The sequence below is a fragment of the Myotis lucifugus genome, unplaced genomic scaffold (assembly GCF_000147115.1).
Source record: "Myotis lucifugus unplaced genomic scaffold, Myoluc2.0 scaffold_590, whole genome shotgun sequence".
In the NCBI taxonomy this organism is placed as follows: Eukaryota; Metazoa; Chordata; class Mammalia; order Chiroptera; family Vespertilionidae; genus Myotis; species Myotis lucifugus.
The window spans coordinates 188,635-207,958 of NW_005871638.1; the positions used below are offsets into that span (position 1 = coordinate 188,635).

General features: G+C 54.0%; 1 protein-coding gene and 1 non-coding gene across 2 annotated transcripts in view; both read left to right on the forward strand.

The window, feature by feature from the left end:
* Positions 1 to 5,910: 5,910 nt before the first annotated feature.
* Positions 5,911 to 19,324, forward strand: part of MGST3 (microsomal glutathione S-transferase 3) — a 24,678-nt gene continuing 11,264 nt past the window's right edge. The window contains exon 1 of the mRNA XM_006104691.3: positions 5,911 to 6,063. The gene's annotated coding sequence lies outside the window, so the exon portion shown is untranslated. The remainder of the gene's footprint in view (positions 6,064 to 19,324) is intronic.
* On the forward strand, positions 8,621 to 8,683 carry LOC111823641. Its single transcript, XR_002826711.1, has one exon. It is a non-coding gene; the product is annotated as a U7 small nuclear RNA (small nuclear RNA).

Here is a 19,324-nt window from a genome sequence, read left to right on the forward strand (position 1 = left end):
CCACCTGCTGAGCACTGGCCACTCCCACACTTTAGACGGGAGGGGGGGAGGTTCTGAAAAGGATTTTGCACCCCTGGGGTTTCAGCACAGGAGGGATGAAGTAGATCAGGAGAGAGCTGCTCGGAGTTGGCATCCCCAGCCGCACTAAACAGGCACCTTTCCAGGCATTTCATACCTGTGCTGGCATCATCCACTTCAGACCTGTCTCTCTGGCCTCCTGAACTGTAAGCCCGTGGAGGTGGTTGGTGTTGGCCACCTCTGGCCCTGTGACAGCAACACCTTCTGACCCTTCACACCTCCGGGGAGGCCTCCCCGGCCTTCACAGCAGCCATGCTGCCCCTACAAATGGGGGGGGGGCCAGGAGCTCCCCTCAGGGCCCCTCCCACTTTTGACACAGGATCTCACACCACCTTCGCCCTCCGCCCTCCGAGGAGCAGCGCTAGGCAGGATCCATCAATCACCTGCCAGCAAGCCACCCACCTGTTCACAGGTGCTTCCACGAGATGGACGGACTGTCCTGTGTCACCAGGATCACCTGGGTTCTGCTCCTTGTCACACCTCCCCCCCCCCCCCCCGAGGGGCGGTGACGCTCAGTGAGCAGAGCAGAGCCTCCGGGGATGAGACCGCCACCCCGTGTGAGCACCGGGACGGCCTGGGCATGTCACCGTGCACAGTGGCTCTTACGGCCAAGCACAGCCTTGGGGACAGAGGTGAGAAAAGGATCCATGCTGATAGGAAGGCGGTAGACGTTATCCGTCTCATTTTGTGAAGTTAAAACACCCCTGAAAGATGCAGAGACGTGAAAGGGGGAGGAATGGGCAGGGCAAAGTGTAAAGTACAAAGGTCAGAAGTGGGGTGTCAGAGATGCGCCTCCAGAGAAAGAAATGGGGACCTAAGTAATGGGTTTGACTGGACACAGGTCGTGGTGGAAGAAGACGGGAAGGGTTCTTTTAACTGTATAGATGGGGGTGGGGTGGGTGGGGTGGGATGGGGTGGGTGGGGGTGGGGTGGGGGTGGACGGTGATGAAGCCACTGGCACAGCACAGAGTTGAGAAACAGTATCTGCACAGACACCCAAAGGCAGCAAACACCTGACATAGAGGTAAGGAGGATCCCTTAGAAAAGCCAACGACAGACAGGGGTCAGGAGCACTGGCTCCTGGCAGCAGGACTAAGGGGACAGCTGTGCCCAAACTGCACTAAAGAAAATATAAGAACCAAGAGAGGGGTGGTTGTGATGCGTGTGAGAGGGTGAGCCATCCTAAACAGCAAAAAGGAAGCGCACTGCTAGTTAAGAGCTTCCTTCTTTCCCGAAAACGGAGCCATTTCTGGAGGGTGTGCCACAGGTTTTGCCTCGAAGTAGGTCCTCCTCTTCCCACAGCGCTGCAAACCCCGCCCTGTAGCTGGTTACACTGTAACTACTTAAATAGGACTCATCCCCGGTCACTAGATACACCACTATTCTAAATGAAAGCAGACTTGGCCCCTGATGTGGGCCCTGGCACAGGCCTGCCCAACTTGCAGTTTTAAGTGCCTACAGAGCATTCCTTCCCAATCAGGCATCTGCAGACACGCTGTTTGCACCCTGGCACATCCACCCGCTGTGCTCTGTGCCAGGCGGGCACACCTTAACCCTTCTCCCACAGAACTTTGCTCAGACGTGCCCCGAGGGCCTGCGTTCTGGGCGCTTGTGAGGCTGTGACTTTTGGTAATGTTTTTGCATAGTAATACCCAGGCATGAGCAAAATTTAAAACCAGTTTTATATTGGAGAAAAAAATAGACATCATTGAAACAATGCAAAATCAAAAATAACAGACCCAAATACAAATGGCATTTTAGTTCATGGTGAAGGTGACACTTAAAAGGAGGAAAAACACAAATTCACTGACAAACTGTTGGGGGGGGGGAGCTCAATTCTTAATGCATTCCCTCAGTTTGGTGCCTCAAAAAATTATCACCCTGATAGGTTGCTCAGTAGTTAGAGCATCAGCCCACACACCAAAGGGCTACAGGTTCAATTCTCAGTCAAGGGCACATACCTGAGTTGCAGGTTTGATCCCATTGCATGCAGGAGGCAACCAATTGATGTGTCTCTCTCACATCGATGTTTCTCTCTCTCCCCCCTCCCTCCTCCTCTCTCTAAAAATCAATGGATTAACATACATACATACATACATACATAAATAAAATTATCAAAAGAGTTAACAGGTATCAAGGAGTTAAATATAAAACATAAAGTTTCAAAAAGGTCTCATGAATGAGGTAGAAAAAACTTTCCAAAGAAGAAAAAAAAATTGATAACTTTAGCCCGGCCAGCATGGCTCAGTGGTTGAGTGTTGAGCAGTGAACCAGGATTCCCGGTCAGGGCACATGCCCAGGTTGTGGGCTTGATCCCCAGTATGGGGCATGCAGGAGGCAGCAAATCAATGATTCTTATCATTGATGTTTCTATCTCTCCCTCTCCCTTCCTCTCTGAAATCAATAAAAAAATATTTTTAATTGATAAATTTAAAGGTATAGTTTTTCTCTATAGATTAAAAGTTAAACAAAATCCAAAGATCAGTGTGAAATGAAAAAGATATTTACAACATGCATGGCAGCAAAGGCCTTACTACTTTAATTTATAAAATGCTTATACTAGTATAAGCTAGGGAGAAAAAATGACAACCTAACATGAAAACAGGCAAAGGTAACAACTAGCAGTTTTCAAAGAAAAAGTTTCTTTGAAATAGTAAAACTTACTGACAATTAGATAAATGCAAATCAACACAAAAGTGAAATACCTATGAGACTAGCAAACGCTGAAGACTGACGACAGCCCGCGCTGTTGGCGATGCGGATGGGCTCCCGTGGACTGCTGCAGAAGCATAACCTGTTGGGCTCTTGGGGAGGAAAATGTGACTGTCAGTATTTACAGCACCGCCCTGGCTGGGTGGTTCAGATGGGTGGAGTGTCGTCCGTACACCAGAAGGTTGTGGGTTCGATTCCTGGTCAGGGCACATACCTATGTTTCTCTCTAAGTGGTCGGCTGGAGGTGCAGGCTTCATGGAAAAGTCATTCATGCATTCATGTAACAAATAAGGTTAACCTTTACCTTAACTGAGCCTATGTGTCTTTTTGCATCTATAATTACACACCCTTGAAATGTCTGGGTAACTTGTAACTTCCCTTTTTCTGGACCCCTTGGGGCACAACCAAATGTGCCTGGGCACCAGGACAGAGACCACAGATTCCTTCATTGTTATCATGTTAATTGTTCTTGCACCCACCTAAGTATGTCTCTATCATTTTACCTTTTATCCAATTCAAGGAGTTTCCCTACTTTGCTTTCTCCTGCCTCTCTAGTCTATCACCAATAGATTTCATGTAACCCACCTACGTCCCTTCCTTTGATTGCAGTCCTATATAATAAAAGCTAATATGCAAATCGACCGAATGGCAGAATGACCAGTTGCTATGACACACACTGACCACCAGGGGGGCAGGCGCTCAATGCAGGAGCTGCCCCCTGGTGATCAGTGCGCTCCCACAAGGGGAGCGCCGCTCAGCCAGAAGCCAGGCTCACAGCTGGCGAGTGCAGCAGCAGTGGTGGGAGCCTCTCCTGCCTCCATGGCAGCACTAAGGATGTCCAACTGCTCAAGCTGGCAGTCAGACATCCCCCGAGGGCTCCCGGACTGCAAGAGGGCTCAGGCTGGGTTGAGGGATCTCCCCAAGTGCACAGATTTTGTGCACCGGGCCTCTAGTGTATAAATATAGATGTAACCTGCCATTCTCCAGAGCATATTTGTTGAGGTTCTGCTTCCCAGCAATTGTCGACAGTTTGGCTCAAATAAATTCACAAAAATTCCTTACAGGTTTGAATGTTTTTATGTTAACACCAATATGTCAGATGGTACAAAATAAAGTGAGGAAGGGGATAAGAAGTGCCTTGAGAAAAAAAGTTGCAATTTTTGTCATTGTTAATTGTCAAGGGAGGACATTTTTTCCACTGATTTTTAGATAGAGTGGGAGGGGCAGAGACAAGAGATAGAAATGTCTCACATGGATTGGTTGCCCCCTGGGGCCGGGGATCAAGCCTGCAATCCCAGTAGTGCCCCTAACCAGAATCGAACTCCGAACCCTTCAGTCTGCAGGCTGACGCTCCAACCACTGAGCCATATTGGCTAGGGCAAAAGTTGCCATTTTTAATGGAGTGGCTAGAAAAGCTGGTTTCCAAAATTTCTATAATAAACAAATCCTGCTTTTGTAATGAAAATTTTAAAAGGCCCTGAGTTGTTCAGTCCCTTTCTGTGGTCAAACAGGAAAAACGGGGAGGAGGGGCCTGACTTGCGCTCCTGGACCTTCAGTCACTCCTCCTCCCACCTCCGCTGCCTCTTGTCTGTAGAACAGACAGGCTGGCGGCTTAAGCAGCAGCCATTCGTTTCTGGAGTCCTGGAGGCCGGCAGGTTGTGTCTGAGGAGAGCTGCTTCCCCACACAGAGGACAGCCTTGGCCAGGGGCGCTCTCGGGGTCCCTTATCAGGGCGCTATCCCATTCGTGGGGCTCCGCCCTATGACTAATCTGATCCCAAAGGCCCCACCGCTCAATGCCAGCACCGTGGGGATCAGGTTTCAAGATCGGAATGGGGGAGGAGGGGCTACATCCAGGCAATAACAGGTCCTTCCAGGAGGCAGAAGTGCTTTCCTCCTTCCTCCCTCCCAACCTGCAGACTAGCCCTTTAAGGGCAACCCGCCAGAAGCCCTCAAACACAAAGCCTCGCCCTGACCGGTGTGGCTCAGCGGCTAGAGCATCGGCCTGCAGACTGAGGGGTCCCCGGTTCGATTCCAGTCAAGGGCATGTACCTTGGTTGTGGGCACATCCCCAGTGGGGAGTGTGCAGGAGGCAGCTGATCGATGTTTCTCTCATCGATGTTTCTAACTCTATCCCTCTCCCTTCCCCTCTGCAAAAAAAAAAAAAAAAAAAATCAATAAAATATATTTTAAACACACACACACACACACACACACACACACACACACACACACAAAGCCTCCTGCGCCTGAGAAGGTGGAGGGGGTGACGCTGGAAGGGGCTGACACAGCAACGGGAGACTCTCGGGAGCCCGCGCCGGACTCGGGGGGCGTGGGGTTGACAGCCCAGCGAAAGGGCCAGCACCAGCCTAGACTGGCGTCCGGCCCGCACACCTGACTCCCCGGCGCCCGGGGAGAGCCCGCCGGGCCGGGAGGGTCCGAGCGCAGGGTGCGCCGGGTCCCAGCGACGGCCAGTCCTGCAGCTTCGGCCGCGCCCACCGCCCGGCCGCCCGGGGCTGGACCCTGGACTCCAGGCGACAGTGGGGCTCGAGCTCGGGACCCGGGGGTCTCCGGTCGCGGGGCGGTGCCACCCTGGTCCCGGAAACAGAACTGCGAGGGCGGGATCCGAGCCGGCGGACGGGCGCCAGGGCGGGCGCGGCCACCACGCGGCGGGGCTCGGCTCGAGCTCTTAGCGAGGACTAACAGTGACCCTACTGGTTAGGGAAACGCGCAGGCCGAGCACCCCTAAGTCCCTTCCTCGGCGAGGGCAGCCCCGGGACACCGAGCCCCGGCCGCACCCACCCCCTCCCCGCCGCAGCGCTCCGACTTCGGCGCATGCGCCTTGCACGCCTGCGCCTCACCCGCCGCCAAGTGCCTAGACGCCAGCTACGGTGGCTGTGCTGGGGACAAATTACCAACGTGCGACCGCTCTGCAAACCCAACCTAGGAAACATGAGCTGGTGAGGCCACTTTAGGAAGGCGGAAGGACTAAATAAATAAAGTTGGGAGTGGAAGGGTTAAGTCAGCAGGTAACCGTGAGGAGGAAGAAGAAATTTCAGTCTCTGGCTCACAACCAGGAGCCCCGAGCAGGCACTCGGAGGAATCGCGGCGCTGGGAGCCCGGCCTGGGGGCGTGGCCTTAGCGCTTCCGGGGGCGGGCCCTATTCCGGGGCGGGGCCTTCTGGAGCCACGCCACGCCCTGCCCGAGGCCTGGTCACTTCACCCACACTGCGCTCGGCAGCTGCGGTCTGCACCAGCCCTTCGGAGGCGATCCAGGTGAGTGCACGCACCTGCGGGCAGCGAGGCGCGCCGGCCCTCGGGGGCACTTCAGCTCCTGCGCTGGCACCACCCATATCTCTGCAACCCGAGCTGAATAGAGACTCGCTCTCTTGCCCCCTTATTGTCTGCAGATTTCTTTCTACCTTTCCATCCCCTTCGCCCTCCACCTGCCCTGCATCCTCCCCAGGATGGAGTGGTTTGCAGCGTCTCAGCTGGCCCCTGCCGTGCCATCTGCAACTCAGAGAGATTCTCAAGGTCAACCCTTCCAAAGTCCCTTCCTTCCCTCTCCTCCAGTCCCCGGACTGTGCGCCCGACCTTGCCAGCTGCAGCTCTGGTGCGGAGGACGGGCGTGCGGGCACTGCGGGGCAGTGGGCAGGGCAGGCCCACCGGTAACACGGGGTTTTAAACGACCCTGGAGCGCTGCGCCCGCTGCGGCTGTGGCTGTGTTGCCAGGGACTCCCGGGAGCCCCCAGGGAATGGTGTTTGTTTTCCTCCCGCCCCGCCGAAACCTTTCTCAGTTTGCAATGGACCCTTTAAGAGGGGCATTTCCTACCTCGGCCTCGGCGGGATCTTCCTTTACGGTTCTGCCTGGGCTTTCCGAGAACTTCCCTCTGCGGGGTGTCGCTGCAGGGAGCCCCGGGCTGTGCGCAGGGCGTTGGAAGGGGCTGAAGACTCCATGGTGAGTCATCCCGGAGTTGTGGCTTCTGTGATACTTTCCTCCGGAGTCATGAGGTGACGGGCTCCATGGCAGCGTAGGGGACAAGTGTGGGAAGGGAGGTCAAGGGAGAGCAGAGCCAAGAGGGTGGGGCTGGGCCTTTAGTCCCTAAACTGGAGAAGCGGATTCCTGGGTGAAGGCCACGCACTGCGCTGCAGATGTGCGGGCACCTGGTGTGGTCAGCAGCGGAGAGCCGCAGCGTTTCGCTTCCTCTGCGCCTCGGAGGAGCCGCAGTGCGGGGAGGGACCCAAGGGTATCGGTCAGAGGTATAGGCTGTGTTTTACTTAGTTCAATGAATTCAGTTCAGTGAACTTGGCTCAATGAATCTGGTTCACTAGTATCTGAGGAGAGGGATCAGAATGTTTTTCCTCCTAGGAGTTAATGTAACGGTGTTAAATACAACTAACATCCAAATCCACATAAAGGTTTTTCACCCCTGGGAAGAAGTTCTGTTTAGCTTCCTCCTGACACAATGTTACAAAAATAGCAAACTCTGTCAAGCATCATTTTCACCCCTGAACCCATGTTACTATATATAAAACAGAGGCACTGGTGGGGCAGTGGCCGGCCACAGAAGCTGCGCTCACAAAGCGGCAGAAGGGCAGTCTCCCCACCCCCACACCCCACATCCCTCCTGCTGGCCTAGCTCTGCGAGGAGACAGTCCTGAGAGGAACCTCCTACTAGTAATTGGAGGACAGCAAAGAGACTGAGCGGATGTGAAAGAAGAGCTTTCCCCGTTGTCCAGAGAAATGCTGAAATGCCCCTGGACCAATCTGGAGTGAAATGGATGACAAGTCAATCTGTCAAAAAGCAATTTAGTTAGTGCCTGCTGCACAGCTGGAAATACAGACTGGTCCCTGTATTTCCATTTAAATATTCTGAATCCATATTCAGAACATCATTGCCAACCACATCTGACCAGGAACCATTTCACATTTTTATTGATTTCAGAGAGGAAGGGGGAGAGAGAGAGAGCTAGAAACATCAATGATGAGAGAGAATCGTTGATTGGCTGCCTCCTGCACACCCCCTACTGGGGATCGAGCCCATAACCCAGGCATGTGCCCTTGACCAGAATGGAACCCGGGACCCTTCAGTCCGCAGGCTGACGCTCTATCAACTGAGCCAAACTGGCTAGGGCTCATTTCTCATTTTTTAAAGCAATATTGGTTTAAAAGAATATGTTGCTACAGTTTTTGCAATGGATTCATTAATACTCTTTATGAGTATACCATCCTCCTGAAAAAGAAGAATTTAGCAGTTATCAGGTAGTGGCTGCTGTGTAACATAGAATTCCTGAGTTTGCTACACTGTCTCTTACAGTGTCTACCTGACTCTCTTTGTGGGGAGAAAAGCGATGAGGAGACAGGACTGCCTTCCCAATACATTTGCAAATCCCTGAAGGATTTCAGCATTTGGAATCGCACTGCCCCCTCTGAGCTCTTTCCAGAGTTGACCTGTTTATTAACTGGAACTTGAGTTCTAATGTTTTGGTGCCTTAGTACACTTTTTAAAAATAAGTGGTATTTTATTTCTCCAGCCTAAGAAATGTGAATGATTGGTACAGACAGGCATGGAGAGTGAGACCCCTGTCCCAGGCAGGAGCCAGGGGCCCAGGCGGTTCCTTCGTTCAGAATGGCTGGCACCCTGGCGGGGACTCCGCAGAATCAACCGCTGTTTCTTGTGATGGAAAATCCAAGTGGTGTCAGTGTGACTCATTGAGATTTTTCTTTTCCTCTCTGGCAATCAGGGCTTTGTTTCCCTGTGGCCCGCGGCTCCTGTGTAATGCCAGCAAAGGGACAGGCTGCATGGGAAATCATTTTCTAAAAACGAAGTGCCAGTGCTTACAGCTCTTTCCGAATTTGTCCAGCAGGTCTTCCGGCTTTTATTGGACGGCCCTAAAAAAATAAAAAGTGCCAATTTTTGGGCTGCCTTGCCCCTTGCAAACCTGAATGCCTGAAACACGGAAGACGGTTTTTCCTTTCTGTAATCTCTCCTCGTTTGCCATACTGCAGTGCCGACATGCTTTTTTTTTTTTTTTAAATTCCTTTCTGGACCTTTTCCAAGGTTTTTTCTTTCTTCCAATTAGAAAGATCTCGGGCTTTAATCAGTCACAGATTTAGAGTTAATTATTAGCTTTCTATTCTTGTGAATAGGAGAGAGTCTGAGGAGGTGGACAAGTTTCAAAAGAGGTCAGATGTGGTCAAAGGTGGCTCCAACCTCTTTGAGAGGCAAGATAGCCAAGGGCTGAGAGCATAGACCCTGGAACCAGGCTGCCTCTGTGAGGCTGTGTGACCTTGGGCAGATGACCTAACCTCTCTGATGCTGTTTCCTTTTCTGCAAAAATGGAAGCTATAATATATCCTAGGGATGCTCTGAGGGGTTAACGAGTTAATCGCGGTGAACTCCTTAGAACAGTGCTTGACGCGCAGTAAATGATGCGTGTGCTAGTAATAAGTAGTATGAATAATAATTTATTTCTCCATCACGCCTCCAGACACGCTGGCCTCCTTTCTCTTTCTCCACAAGTACAGCCGTCTCCCTGCCTGTGTGCTCGCTGTGTTCTCTCCCACATCACACTTTCTGTCCCGCAGCCGTCATTCCATCCATCCCATTTCACAGCCCTCCTGTGCTCTGTCCCTCCTTGACTGTCGCCACTGTGGCCGTGCCCTCCAGTGGAGCATGGCGCTTAGTAGGGCCAGGTGGGGAGGAGCCCTTCTGAGCAGGACTGAAGAAGGCAGCAGGTGGGCACCGGGCAGGCATTCCACGCAGGTAAATGGGTCGTCTGGCAGAGACTTTAACAAATAAGCAATTGTTGAGATTTTTTCCTTCTTCTGCGTCCGTGGCTTCCCCTGCTCTCTCCCTGCCTCTGAGGTCACTGCTTTCGGACCATGGAGCGTCTCTTGCAGCCTGGCCCCGGGAGCCCGTCACTGGGAGGCTGAGCTCCAGGTGGTCCGGTGTGACCCGGGGCTCCCAGGTGAGGTGTCACCACATCAGGGACTCTCACCCATGGAGCCTTTTGTATTGAGAATCTACACCAGCAAAGGGACCTAGGATCTGTCCCGTCTCATTACAAACCTGCTCTTCTTAGATTCCTGAAGCTCAATTAGCAGCTTTCCCAGGGGATTCAGCTCCATTCCAGCTCGTGTGTGCCTTTTCACGGTCACCTCCAGAGAAAAGGCGGCAGGTATAGCGCGTCTGCTCTAACACTCAGTGCAGACGCACCGACCAGGATCTGCCAGACATGCGCATCTTGGGGCATTTCCTACCTCGGCCTCGCGGAATCCTCCTTTACGGTCCGCCTGGGCTTTCCGAGAACTCCCCTCTGCGGGGTGTCGCTGCAGGGAGCCCCGGGCTGTGCGCAGGGCGGTGGAAGGGGCTGAGGACTCCGTGGTGAGTCATCCCGGAGTTATGGAGTCACGGTGACGGGCTACATGGCAGCGTAGGGGACAAGTGTGGAAACGGCGGTCAAGGGACCCCTAGTGCAGGAATGAACTCAGTTCTCCAAAGTGCTGGGATTAAAACATGTGACTCTTGAATATATATACAGCCAAGTGGTGGCTATCTATAATAATAAAAGCATAATATGCTAATTAGACCAGACAGCCAAACCACCTTCCAGACGTTATTACAGATGTCCTTCCCGACGAAACCGTGGTGGCGCAGGCCAAAGCAGAGGCGGTTAGGAGCGATCAGGTGGGCAGGTGAGCAGTTATGGACAATCAGGCAGACAGGCAGAGTGGTTAGGGGTGAGCAGGCAAGCAGGAGAGTGGTTAGGGGTGATCAGGCAGGCAGGCAGATGAACAGTTAGGGGTGCTCATGCAGGCAGGTGAGCAGTTAGGGGCAATCAGGCAGGCAGGCAGAGGTGGTTATAGGTGACCAGGCAGACAGGCGAGTGGTTAAGGGCGATCAGGCAGGCAAGCAGAGGCAGTTAGGGGCGATGAGGCAGGCAGGCGAGTGGTTAGGGGTGATGAGGCAGGCAGGCAGAGGTGGTTAGGGGTGACCAGGCAGGCAGGCGAGCGGTTAGGGACGATCAGGCACAGCTGTGGCAAAGAGGTTTGCATCCTCACCCGGTTATTATTCCTTCTCTTAAATGTCCCCGTGCTGCTTCTCAAGTCGGCTTCACTGGAAACGCTGGCAAACACATAGGTGCCATGGTGTGTGTCACGCAGAAGTGACAGACCCAGCGTCTGCAGGTATAGTTGGACCCACAGAAATCGGGGACTGCCTTTCCTCGCTCTCTTCACGGGAATGGAATTGCTCTTCGGTGCTTTCCTCCGGTCTCCCCGGTCTCTCCCTTGAGCTCCACACGTGTCAGGAGGGCCGGCTGTGCTGCCCGGGCTGGCGGAGGCCTGTGCCTGTGCACACCCACCTGGAGGCAGAGCCGAGGCTGGGCAGCCGCCCAGGGTGCTTCAGGCTGGCGAGGTGGGCCCAGCACAACCATGTTACCATCCTCACGTCAGTCTCATGAAAACGGTGTCCGCCCTGCGTGTGAAGAAGGAGCCTGTGTGAGGAAGGCTGGGCTCACAGCGCAGCGGCCAAGTCAGGCTTCTCATGAATCGCTGGGGAGAGGCTCCCGTGAGTCTGTGAGTGCCCTGTCATTGTCCCACTCCTGGTGCGTAAAAAAGACATCGGTGACAGACTGCAGTCTGATCTGAGGACAGTCTTACACGTGGACGTGCCACTGTCCACGCTGCCTCGTGTCTGTGTGTTTGTTTGAGGGCAGAGGGAGCTGAAAGGGGGAATCCTCTCTCCCTTGAGACATCTGATTGCTTTCACTTTAGTAAAAGATAAGTTGTAACTTCCACGGCGCAGAAGTCATCGATTACTTGAGGCAAGTGCCTGAGCCCAGAAAGCCCACCTTTGCTCCATGTGGTGGTGGCTGCCCCAGGAACTGCTGGCAGCGGCCTTCAGTCCGTGGGGCAGGAGGGCCGAGCCCAGGAGAGAGGAGCCCAGGAGAGGGGAGCCCAGGAGAGAGGAGCCCAGGAGAGAGGAGCCCAGGAGAGGGGAGCCCAGGAGAGGGGAGCCCAGGAGAGAGGAGCCCAGGAGAGAGGAGCCCAGGAGAGGGGAGCCCAGGAGAGGGGAGCCCAGGAGAAGGGAGCCCAGGAGAGGGGAGCCCAGGAGAGAGGAGCCCAGGAGAGGGGAGCCCAGGAGAGAGGAGCCCAGGAGAGAGGAGCCCAGGAGAGGGGAGCCCAGGAGAGAGGAGCCCAGGAGAGGGGAGCCCAGGAGAGGGGAGCCCAGGAGAGGGGAGCCCAGGAGAGAGGAGCCCAGGAGAGAGGAGCCCAGGAGAGGGGAGCCCAGGAGAGAGGAGCCCAGGAGAGGGAAGCCCAGGAGAGGGGAGCCCAGGAGAGGGGAGCCCAGGAGAGGGGAGCCCCAGGGTATCAGCTGATGCCTGTGTAGCTGAAGGAACCCCTGGCCCAGTGAGATAAGGCGAGTGGGCAGGACGGGAACAGCAGGGCAGGGCTAGTCAGGCTTCCGGGACACTGTCAGTACAGGTCCTGGAGGCAGGACCTGAGCCAGATGTGGGGATGCGTGGGGCTCACTCGGGCCCGGGAGCCCAGCGGATCTGCAGGACGGAGACCAGCCCTCCCAGGGCTGCGCCCGATCGCCCGGAGTGAGGCTTTGCAGTGCCGCCGTGTAGCTTTCTGAAAAGCCACTGCGTCTTCTCGCCGGCTGCACAGAAGAGATGTTGTCCCAACCCCTCCCCGCCCCCCAACCTGGCCCACAGACCTCCAGGCCGAGGGTCACCAGGGCACCCCTGTGCTCCTACCTCCCTGGAAGCCCACCTCGGCCAGGCTTTCCTGCTGCCCCCGCGCCTCAACCCCCACTACCTCCAAGCACTCTTCCCAGTTTCCTCCCCCCAACCTGATATATCCTCAAAAGATCGTGTTTGGCCAGTGATAAATCCTTTCATAAAAAAATCAGAAAGTTATAAACCAGGTGTTGCTGTTTTAAAAACTACAGAAATAATGAGGTTCCTTACCATAGTCACCAACACCAGCCGCTGACGCCTATTTAGTGAGGGACGGCGAGGACGCCTCCTCCTGCCACTTCTGAGCAACACTGACTGTCCGCCCGACGCCCTAGGGCCTAGCCCAGGGGTGGGCAAACTTTTTGACTCGAGGGCCACAATGGGTTCTTAAACTGGACCGGAGGGCCGGAACAAAAGCATGGATGGAGTGTTTGTGTGAACTAATATAAATTCAAAGTAAACATCATTACATAAAAGGGTACGGTCTTTTTTTTCTTTTTTAGTTTTATTCATTTCAAACGGGCCGCATCCGGCCCGCGGGCCGTAGTTTGCCCACGGCTGCCCTAGCCCCTAGTGAGGAGAGAAGCACAGGACAGCGGGTTGGAAAGGAAGAACTCTGTCTGTCTTCGCAGAGTTCGTGGGCCTGTGCGCATGTTCCCTGGCCTGGCTCTGTGCCCTGGCCGTCCTGGAGGAGCTGGTGCCCCGAGGGAGCTTAGTGGAGGGGCCCCCCTCATTGCTCCCCGTCTGGGGAAGGAGTGATCGAACTCCTGAGGAAGGGGGGCCCTGCAGCCTGTGTGGTAGCGCCAAGCAGGACACAGGCCCGCCTGCCCGAGTTCAGACCCCAGTTCTGCACTCACTAGCTGTGGGCCTTAGGCAGTTACAAACCCCTCTTGCCTCAGTTTCCTCATCTGTACAATGGGATGGTAACAGTGACCCCCCACGCAGGGTCATTGTGGGGACTGAGTGTTGATGTATATAAACTAGTACGTGCCTGGCGTGCAAGAAGCACTCTGTCGGTATCAGGTCTGACAGCAGGTATCCAGGGCGGAGGCTGCCGCTGTTTCCCAGGTTGCCATTCCTGCCCTCTGGGGTGAAAATTCATCAGGAGTAGCTGGAGGGCCCGTGGATCCTTAAGTGGCCCTTTCATTTGAAGTCATGGTGCCGATGTTTAGAATGTCAGGTACCCCTCCCCTAGCCGGTTTGGCTCAGTGGATAGAGCATCGGCCTGCGGACTAAAGGGTCCCAGGTTTGATTCTGGTCAAGGGCATATGCCTGGGTTACAGGCTCGATCCCCAGTGGGGGGCGTGCAGGAGGCAGCTGATCAATGATTTCCTCTCATCGATCTCTCCCTTCCTCTCTGAAAAAAGAGAATGTCAGGTGCCCCTGATCCATGGTCTGACAGTGGCTGTCTCAGGTCCTCCCGTGGCGTAAGGAGCATCACTTTAAAGGTGAAAAGCCTTCCGCTCTGACTGATTTGGTGAGTGGGCACATTTGATCCGGTGAGTGACCGTGACCGTGGAGAGAGCTGGGAAGGAGCGGCTGTCACCGCTTAGGCGGAGGAGGCTGTCCCAGCTGGTCCTGAGGCAGTCCCAGCAGGTCCTGAGCTCTGGCCCTCGTCCAGGAGCTGGCTGAAGGAACCGGGCTGCGGGGGCGAGTAAGTGTGCGGGGCCACTGGGCGCTGGATGGAGCTCGCTCTGCAAACCACCTCTGGCTCCTCAGCCCTGGAGCTCGGGGGTGCGGCAGGGCGAGGCCCCGCGGATGGAGGCAGGGCCATGCCTGTGGGTTGGAATTGGGCAATAGCAACACCTGAAATGTTCCTAAACGGTGGTCCCGACAGCGTCCCCAGCCTCGCCGAGGCACTTGTTACAAAGCCGGACTCCCAGGCCCCCTGGGACCCACTGGGACCCACTGGGCCAGAAACTCCAGGGCAGGGCGTGTGGCAGCGAACCCTGCAGGTGAACCACGGCCTAGAACAGAACAGCAGCCTCCACTGAGGTTCTGTCGACGTGCAAGTTACTATAAAAACATACGTGGGGACCCGTCTTTCCTAGGAGGGCGAGTGGTGCACTGGGAGACGTGGGCCGGTGCCTTGGTCAGTGTCCACGTGCGTGTTGACTGGCTCACTGGTCAGCGTGAGGCAGGTGTGCGAACACGCCCAGACAGAGGCTGCCTGGGGACGGGGCAGGACAGGCCTGGGGCCCTGCTGGCAGGACTGCCTCCCCCCCTGCCACCCTTCCCCTGAAGCTGCCATCAGGGGTCCCGTCGCCAAAGCCAAGAGCGCTCGGTCTGCTCCCGGGGCCACTTCTTCCCCTCAGAACGTTGTCTCCCCCCCGCTGGGTCTGTGCTGCTCTGGGCCCCTTCCTACCTTGAGAGCTCGTCTCATGCACGAGAGTCAGTGACGGCTCACTCGCTGGGTCACACCGTCCCTAGGGGAGTGGTGCCTCCTCCTGACCCTCCCAGCTTTTCCTCCTCGGCGCCTCTCGTCCGAGTCCCTGGGGGGAGAAGCAAGAAGAGTTGCCTGTTCCCTGCCTGTAAGGTCCCTCTCGTAATCTGGACAGTCCCCTCTACCTCATCTACGATTCCCACCGTTCGCCACACCGGCCACCGTCCTGACCTTGAACTCGCCAGCTGTGCCTCAGGGCCCCTGCACTTGCTGTTCTTTCCCCAGGATGCTGTGCAGCTGTTTCTCCCTCACTCGGCACAGCTGTCATGGCAGAGGCCCACGGCATCCTGAGAGAGTAGCCAGGCCGAGTAGCCAGGCCCTGCCCTCTCTCAGTTGAGGTTTTTTTTGCGTGTTTGTTGTTTGTCTTCCGTCATCTCGAGAATGGTGGTGCCTTGCGGGCAGGGACCCCATTTGCTCACGCTGTATCCCCCACACCTAACAGTGCCTGGCATGCAGTCAGTGCTCTGTGTGTCGTGGTTGAATAAAGGAGTTCCGTGTTCTTAGCCTCAGTACACTATCCACGGAGGAAACAAACTCCCCGTTGGCATCTAAGTAGACAGGAGCAGCAGCGGGGACCTGAGCCAGATGCCTGGACGCGTGTGGCTCACTCAGGCTCGGAGCCGAGCGGATCTGCAGGGCTGAGACCAGCCTCCCAGGGCTGGGAGCGTGATCGCGCCAGGACTGAGGCTGTGCAGTGCCGCCTGGTAGCTTTCTGAAAAGCCCCCTGCACCCCCGTCTTCTCACCGCTGCACAAAAGAGATGGCGTTCCAAGCGCTCATCCAAGGCCCGGGGTCACCGAGCTGTGAACACCGCACCGCTCAGCGTTCCCACGCCTCTCCTCCACGCGGTGCCCCAGGAGACGAATCATAAACAGCGCCAAGTCGGCCAGGAGTGGAAACATTTCCCAAGGGGTCTCTTCTCTCAAACCAATGACAGAATGTGTCTAATTGAAAAGTAAAAACTGGATGGAATGATTCAAGTTCCTTTAATCCTTCAACTTAACCTTCTTGCGGCTGAACCGCTCTGCCGCCTCTCGGGTCTGCCGGGAGCCCGCTGGAAGCCCGCCTCTGCGAGGACCGGTCCTGCCCGGCCCCGGCCACTCTGCTTCCTTTCCGTGGGGCTCTTTGTACCCAGTTTCTGATCATGGCAGTGAAGGGGGAAACCTGGAATTGGTTATCTGCTTACTGATTTGCCTGCTTCCCCTGCTGGAAATAAGCTTTGTGAGGGCAGGGGCCCAAGCCTGGCTGTTCACCTCCTCCCTGCAGTGCCTGGCCGGGAGGGGCGGGGCACAGAAGGCATAGGTAAGCGTGGACAGGTAGATGCATAGTCGGTACTAGTGAGGTGCTTCCTCCTGAACAGTCTGCCTTTCAGATCATATATTTGCACTAAGCTCAGAAAAGGAGAGGACACATGTCGCTCTAAGCTTTGTTTGCTATTTTAAAATAGCAATTCTAAAGGACAGATTCTTAAATGTACATTCATTATCATTTATTCAAACTTGCCCTGTTATAATTGAACTAGAGGCCTGATGCACGAAATTCATGCAAGAGTAGGCCTTCCTTCCCCCGGCTGCCGGCACCCCCTTCCCTCTGGCACCCGGGACCCGGGCTTCCCTCGCAGCCCCGGCTTCATCCAGACTGTAATCCAGAAGGACATCCGGAAGGACATCTGGTCTAATTAGCATATTATGCTTTTATTATTATAGATCAGGGCAAAGACAGTCAACAGAACCTCAGCATGTATAACATAACTCCATGTACAGCATTTATTGAGCACTTGCTAAGTGTCGGGCATCCGGGCTGGGGTTACAAACTGTGCCTCCTGCACGTAACCTCACAACCACAGAGGTGGGTAGGTCCATTATGACCTCCATTTAGTCGGTGGGGAGGCAGGCTGCTGAAAGACGCTAATTTCCCAGGACACAGAGAGGAATTGTGAGAGCCAGGCTCTGACTCAGACACTCAACCCAGCAGCATCCTCACTACAGAGTCCCCCACAACCACCCAGGGAGGGGGGCAGGGTGTCAGGACTCAAGCCACGGGTCCAACCTGCTCCTGTCTCTTCATCACCCATCACTGTCAGGCCATTCTTATGATTATTGTTTTTTAATCCTCCCCCAAGGATATTTTTCCATTGATTTTTAGGGAGAGTGGAAGAGAGAGGGAAAGACAGAGAGAAACATAGGTATGAGAGAGACACATTGGTTGGTTGCCTCCTGCAAGTGCCCCAACCAGGGCCCGGGCCAGGGAGGAGCCTGCAACCAAGGTATGTGCCCTTGACCAGAATCGAACCCAGGACCCTTTGGTCTGCAAGCTGACGCTCTTTCCACTGAGCCAAACTGGCTAGTGCTATCAGGCCATTTTTATATAAGTTTTTGGGTATATGTTTGTTTCTTTGGGAAATTACTGGAAAGTGCAAAAGAAAATATATAAATCAGCCACTAGAAATAACTGGGCTTATGATTTTTATATTTTCTTCTATTATTAAGAAAACTAAGACTACTGTATATACACATTATTTTTTTTTTACCTAGCATGCTAAAAATGAACCCTGTTTTGACATTTGTCACTTTCGTACAGTACACCCCATTTTTAATTGTTTTCCTGCAGTGTGTTTTATGGGTGAGTTATCCATTTAGTGTCTGGGTTTGCAATTAATTGTAAGTAGAGCTGAGGTGATGTCTTTGAACCGAACAGATTCCCAGTGGAATGAATGAGCCGAAAGGTAAGAATAATGCAGAAGTATTGCCAGCCTGCGACAGGCTGTCCCGGGTGACTACACCTTGCCCCTCCCCCGAATGTGATGCACAGACCAGATCCTCCCAGACACAGGGCGTCCCAAAGTAGGGTTACAGTTGTGAGCCTGAGAAACATTGTTTATTCTTGTATTATTATTTATTAATTATTGTATCATTTTCCATACCAACAGCTGTAAACCTACTTTTGCCTTACCCTGTATGTACCTAAATGAGCGGTTCTCAACCTGTGGGTCGCGACCCCTTTGGCGGTCGAACGATCCTTTCACTTGCGACCCCTAAGACCATCCTGCCTATCAGATATTTACATTACGATTCATAACAGTAGCAACATTACAGTTATGAAGTAGCAACGAAAATAATTTTATGGGTGGGTCACAACATGAGGAACTGTATTTAAAGGGCCAGAAGGTTGAGAACCACTGACCTAAATGCACTCTTATTTATACAAATCGTAAACTTTAATGTATAACCTTAAACGCTGTAAGGTGATTAACAAACAAGCAAGTTGCAAAGTGTTCCTCACCGCCTGAAGCTGAGCTGCGAACAGACCCTTGCGCGGGCTGCGTGTCCAGCACATGGAGAGGCAGAGTCTAGGGCGGAGTTCCCGCCCGGCCTTATCCTGCTGGGTGGGCGGAAGGGTTGCTGGTGACACAGAGCCGTGGCGTGCCGCCAGCAGCAGCACTCACACCAGCCAGGGCCTCCGTGCCACTTATCAGCTTCTGGAGCTCTGCCCCAGCTATCTGCTGGCCTGGGCTGGCTGGGCCCGGGTGGGGCTGGGACTGCTGGGTGTGGCCACCGGGAGCTGAGCTGCCACCCATCCCAGCGCATCTGGCCTGAACCACAAAGGCCGAGGAATCCAGAGCAAATGTCCCTCCCTTTGGCCTGGATTCCTAGGAAAAAAGAATTCAGCAAATGAGTAAGGTTTTCTCTCCCTGAGGGAACTAAGCTGGTTCCCTCCTTAAAGGACGAGCCTTCGCCGTGACTCAGTCCCTGGATTTGTTTTCAGCAGCTGCGGGGCCTGCTCTCCTGGGTTCTTTTTTATTGCTTAAAGCATTACAAAGGGTATTACATATGTGTCCTTTTTTTTTTTCCCCCCGCCCTTGACAATACCCCGGCTTGCCCTACCCCCCAGTGTCTTATGTCCATTGGTTATGCTCATATGCATGCATACAAGCCCTTCAGTTGATCTCTTAACCCCCTCCCTCCTGCCCCCCAACCCTCCCCGGCCTTCCCGCTGCAGTTTGACAATCTGTGTGAGGCAGCTCTGCCTCTGTATCTATTATTGTTCAAAAGTTTATAATGGTCTCTATTATCCATGAATGAGTGAGATCATGTGGGTATTTTTCCTTCATTGACTGGCTTATTTCACTTAGCATAATGCTCTCCAGTTCCATCCCATGCCGGTGCAAATGGTAAGAGTACCTTCTTTCTTACAGCAGCATAGTATTCCATCGTGTAGATGTACCACAGTTTTCTAATCCATTCATCTACTGATGGGCATTTAGGCTGTTTCCAGATCTTAAGCTATGGTGGAATTGTGCTGCTATGAACATATAAGGTGCATTATATCCTTTTCTGAATTGGTGTTT